This window comes from Loxodonta africana, chromosome 21, assembly GCF_030014295.1.
Source record: "Loxodonta africana isolate mLoxAfr1 chromosome 21, mLoxAfr1.hap2, whole genome shotgun sequence".
Taxonomy (NCBI): Eukaryota; Metazoa; Chordata; class Mammalia; order Proboscidea; family Elephantidae; genus Loxodonta; species Loxodonta africana.
The window spans coordinates 40,135,057-40,141,056 of NC_087362.1; positions in this window are offsets into that span (position 1 = coordinate 40,135,057).

A 6,000-nucleotide genomic window follows, 5' to 3' on the forward strand; every position below is an offset into this window, starting at 1 on the left:
AATCGCCTGAAGAACGTTAAAAATGCAAATTCCCGCGTTTTCAGGTGACAGGCAGTCTGACAGAAGTCTCGTCCCTCTTCAGCGTGATTCCATTAATAACTAACATTTATCGAGCGTTTAACATCGGGTCCCTGGTTAGAAATTCACAGACTAACTCTGTCATGTATGGAACACCTTCGTGAGGTGTTAGCTAACTACCCAAGGATGCACAGCTAGAAAGCCAAGAGCTGGGAATATGGGCAGTTGATACTCTATTTTTTTTTTTTTTTTTTTTTTTTGGGAATATGGGCAGTTGATACTCTATTACTGCATTATAATTATCTGTGTACTCCCCACTCCCCACTACACTGAGAGAAATCGTATCTTAGGCTTCTTTTTTATCACTACCATCTAGTAAAATGCCTGGACCTACACGTTTATTGAATGAATGAAATGAGTGAATGTGATTCCTTCATCACTTAGGGGTGATTCCTTTATGAATCAACCCTAATTAAAAACAAAATTTCAAATTTACAAAGCAGGCTTCTTCAAGTCCTCTTGGAGTTCTGACAAACCAAACCAAACCCATTGCCGTCAAGTCAATTCTGACTCATAACCCAGAGCCCAGTGCCGTCGAGTTGATTCCAACTCATAGCGACCCTATAGGACAGAGTAGAACTGCCCCATAGAGTTTCCAAGGATCGCCTGGCGGATTCGAACTGCCGACCCTTTGGTTAGCAGCCGTAGCACTTAATCACTATGCCACCAGGGTTTCCCTTCTGACTCATGGTGACCCTATTTATAGGACAGAGTAGAACTGTCTCTAGGGTTTCCAAGGATCAGCTGGTGGATTCTAACTGCAGACCTTTTGGTTAGCAGCTAAGTTCTTAACCACTACACTATCAGGGCTCTGGAGCACTGACAAGCATCCTACAAATGTCCTGTGTAAAAAACCTGAAGCATATCTTCAACTAGGCCTTGGTTACAGACTTTTCCAGAACAGTCCCCCTTTGCAACTTGGCTCCCAGCCCTGTGTTACAGGGAGATCTGTTGACCATGATTTCTCTGGCCTAGGTCTCAGAAATATACAGGCCTGTATCAGAAAAAAAAATAATACATATTGTAAGTGAGCAGTATTATTTTTGTCTTTTTGAGTCCTGAAATTGGTATTGCTTTAGATACCTGCTTGCATGCTCTTGAGAGACTTCTTGCTTTCCTTTGAAATTGCCCAATCAAAATCTAACTAAATGAAATCACATTTTAATTTTAACAGACCTGCTATCCCACCTCGAACCTATCGAAACATGATTTTTTTCCCAAATCCATGTGTATTTAAATAAGCCATTTTATATATATAAATATATATATATGTTAATCTGCTGCTCCTCTGCTCACCCCGGTTTACCCCCAACCTTACCCAAGCCTGCTCATTCTTTTAATATGAATAGGAAATTAGGTCTTAAAGGCCCCTGGTGGTGGGAAGGCAGGTGAATGGGGCCAAACTGATTAGCCTCAGTATCTCCAATCATTATCTGTGGCCAGTGCTCAGCTTCTCAAAGACTGACTTGACTGTTTAGATAATTATCTTGGGTTACCCCTGACCAGAGGAGCCTGGGTCCTGCAAGCTGTTTTTGCTCAACTACTAACCTAAAGGTTGGTGGTTTGAATTCACTAAGTGGCTATGAGAAAGAAAGCCCTGGCAAACTGCTTTTGTACAGATTACAGCCAAGAAAACCCTATGGAGGAGTTCTACTCTGAAATACATGGGATCACCATGGGGACGTGGGGGGCAAAGAGCCCATTTCTGACAGGAGACTACAGAGTGGTACTTGGACCCTGTTGGTTTTAGCCACAGGTTCCGTAGCATTGTTCCAGTACACCTGCCTCTTGAGTTTCTAGCCCATCTCTGCAGCTGAGAGACATGGGCCAGCAGGGAGTCTGGGTGGGTGGCCCAGACACCAGTAATGGTCCCAAGTGATTATCATGACCTCATCTGATTCCCCCTCTCCTTACATCTTATTTGTTGGCCTTTATCAGAAGGTTTAAAAAGTAAGATATACAGGCATTTGGGGACTTGTGAGGATTAGCATTACCATGCCAGATTCTAGGGTATTCTTTTGACTTCACAAAAACTAAAGACTCATTCAAGAATTTATGGTTGTGCACATGAACTATAACATTAGCAGGGCCTGAGGGATCCCAAAGACAGGCCAATTTTTTCTTTCTCACGGGTTTCACGATCTCTTGCCACCCCCACCCCCCAAATCCCCTTGCTCTTGGGCCACATTTTCTGTTCTCTCCTTACTTTCTTCCTCTGTTTACTCATAGTTTTGCCTCCATTCTCCCCCCATCCCCTCCCCCCCCCAATCCATAACTGCTAGCTTGCATATAGCTTTGACTTTGCTTTTAAAAAGGTTTATCAAAGGGCAGGCCCTTATATAGTACGATTATAATGGTTTCGAGGAACCTTAAATTCAGGAATGAGCCAAGCTCCTCAAAATGTACTCCTAAGAAAGTCTGAAGAGTGGTTTGTTTTTGAAAAGCTAACTGGCTCACACTATTAGTGAGGTTTAAAAAAAAGTGTGGTTATACAACTAGACACCAGATGGCCCTATCAGCCCAACTCATGACAAATTATGGATTTCTACGTTTCAGCTTTCTTATTACTTCTGCAATATCTGACAATTTATGAACATAAGACTGGTTTTTTTGTTGTTTTTTTTTTGCTGAAAACAAAATTTGGTACTACTCAAAAAAACATATGCAGTGGGCACAAGTTTTTGCCTTAACATTTCTAAAGCTTCATTGGTTTAGTTTATTCTCATTACCAGGAGGATGGTGGTCATTTCCTTCCCAACACTAAACACACACCCCAATAAAGGCTCTTCTGTTAACCTTTTTTACCAAGAGATAACCAGCAAAGAGGAATGATGAACAGGTGTTTTAGGAAAAACTCTTTTCTGGTCTATGTGGTCTTATTTGGAAAGGTGTGTTTGTATTTCACTTATTCATTCAAACATATGAATGGAAAAAAAAAATACACTATGTCTCAGAGGGAAAAATATTGAGAAAATGAGACACTCGCTATATTCAGAAATCACAGTCAATTGGGATAACACCAACAGACACACAAAGAACTATGATGTGAGGGTTCTAAGAGAAATTAAGATCAAGATTTATAGGTAGGCAAGGAAGGGGAGAGCCCAGATGTCAGGGTTTCCTAATTTATCTTTGGAATTCAACTATGAGGTAGAATCGACTCGATGGCAACAGGTTGGATTGTTTTTTGGGGGGGGGGGTTAAAGTCACTATGGGAACCCTCGTGGCGCAGTGGTTAAGAGCTCCGCTGCTAACCAAAAAAAGGTCTGCAGTTCAAATCTACCAGCTCCTCCTTAGAAACCCTGTGGAGCTGTTGTACTCTGCCCTATACGGTCACTATGAGTCAGAACTGACTCAACAGCAACGGATTTGTTTTGGTATAATGTTACTATGAGTCAGAATTGACTTGATTGCAATGGGTTTGATTTTTTGATTAATGTCACTTACAAGCTGTGTGACCCTGGTCAAGTCAATTAACTTCCCTTAGAGTCTTTGAAAAATGGAAAATAATAGTGGTGCCTACCTCATAGTGTTATTATAAGATTAAATGAGTCAACACATGTTATTAATGTACCTGCCAGGGTCCAATCAGGCAAAGAGACTCCAGTGTGTCCACATTTGGAATTCATTGCAGGTTATGGAAGAGCTGAGAAGACAAATAGGGGTTGATGATTAGCAACAACGAGAGACTAGCAACAGCCAGAAGCCAGTTTCACCTCTCAGGCTGGTTGTTGTTCCAACCCATTGCCATCGAGTCGATTCCAACTCATAGACTCATAGTGACCCTATAGGACAGAGTAGAACTGCCCCATAGAGTTTCAAAGGAGTGCCTGGTGGATTCAAACTGCCGACCTTTTGGTTAGCAGACGTAGCTCTTAACCACCACACTACCACGTTTTCCTGGTTGTTGTTAGGTGCCCTCAAGTCGATTTTAGCTTATAGCAACCCCATGTGACAGAATAGAACTACCTCATAGGATTTTCTTGGCTGTAATCTTTAAGTAAGCAGATCAACAGGTCTTTTTCCCGTGAAGCCGCTAGGTAGGTTCATTCAGCCAACCTCTGGGTCAGCAGTCGAGCACTCAACTGTTGAGCCACCAGGGCTCTGATCAGGCTGGAGGAAAAAATCTTCATTATCTCTACCATCTAACAGTGGGGCCTGACCCCTGGGAGCTAGGACAGGGGTGGGAGGGGACAAACGGAAGCTTTGGGCATTATTTCCAACTTTTTCAGTGTTAAAATATTCTATCTTTTATGAAATAATGATGATAGGATGGCAAGTGTTTTTTCATTTGTTTTTGTTTTGTTAATTTTTAAAGTGACCTTCTTGACACAAGTAAAAAGGTGACCATCGCAATTTAAACCACCTCACTAAAATAATACACAAATACCAAAAACAAAAGTCTTTCTCTATTGTGTGAAATCTAAAGGATTGGGATCCACTAAACTAGGTAACTTGTAAAGTCCTTTACAGCTGTGAGAGACCATGAACTTGATTTTCTGAAACATAAGAGGGACGGAGGGATTTTATTTTATTTTGAAAGTCCTGAAGGCTAAGTAATGCCCATTTTCTTGGGCCACAGGTAGGCCTTTCCCCTTGTGGTGCCCATCTGTTGCCAATACCAAACACCAAACCAAACCCAGTGCCTTCGAGTCGATTCTGACTCATAGCGACCCTATAGGACAGAATAGAACTGCCCCACAGTTTCCAAGGAGCACCTGGCGGATTTGAACTGCCGACCCTTTGGTTAGCAGGAGTACCACTTAGCCACTATGCCACCAGGGTTTCCCTGTTGCCAATAGGTACTGGAAACTAAGCGCTTACATTTGGAAACTTCATTTGTCTAATTTATATTTAAAGGCCCTGTGTCTCAATGTAGCTTTTGTGCATAACTGCTAATTTGTCAGTATTCGCAAAATTTATTTCAGCCTAATTTCATTCCTGGCTACTTTCTGTCCTGCAGGGAAAAGAATCACCCCCAGGTGGCAGTCTCGTTGTGCCCAGTCACTCAAAAACTGCAGAGAAGAGGCCATCCTGCTTAAAGTCTTCAACCACTTGTTTAGAGTGTCTTATTTTGGCAGCCAAAGCTTCGAAGATGTCGCTCTGATCCATGGCTGTGGCAATCTTGCAAATGAATTCTTCCAAAGACTCCAGGCCCTGGAAGCCAAGATTCACCCCAGATCCTGCAAGACAGGCACATACAGGTGTGCCAGAAGGAAAAAGAAAAAGTGATGACTACAAAGCTCTTAGCAGCGTGCCAGGCACAGAGTAAGCCCACAGTATGTGTTAGCTGTTATTGTTGTTAATCATTGTTGTTACTAGTGATCAGAACTGGACTGTAAGAACCTTAAAATACACAGGTGAAGCACAACTCTGATTTTAGATCCGACTTGAAAGCATGGACAATGATACAATGCTTTTTACACCCATTATCACATAAAAACACCATGACAAATACATGGAAGTGGCTATAATTAGCCCCACTCTATAGAGGAGAGAACTGAGGCTCAGTTGAGCAAATATAGCAAAGATTTAGCAAATGATAGCACAGAGACTCATTCCTAGGTTTGTCAGTTCTGAAGTCAGTACAGTATACTTAGTCATCACGCTGTACTGCCCTCCCTTGACCGGTGCAAAGAACCCTGAATATGTCAACCAAATTAATTGTTTTATTTGCACTAGGAGGGATCCTCAAGCAGATTTATGGTAAATTCCCTTAGAAAGTAAAGAGTAACAGACTCCCTGACATTCCTACTATTGCATTCCACCTTCCCCACAGGTGTTCTATAAAGCCTTGATCAGAGTGAGCTACTTAAAAATGAAAATCTAAGCACTACTCCCTTACATAAAAACGTATCCCTGAGGATATAAAATAAACTGGTGGTGGCTGTGGTAGCCTCCAAATTAGAGAACAATCCAGAA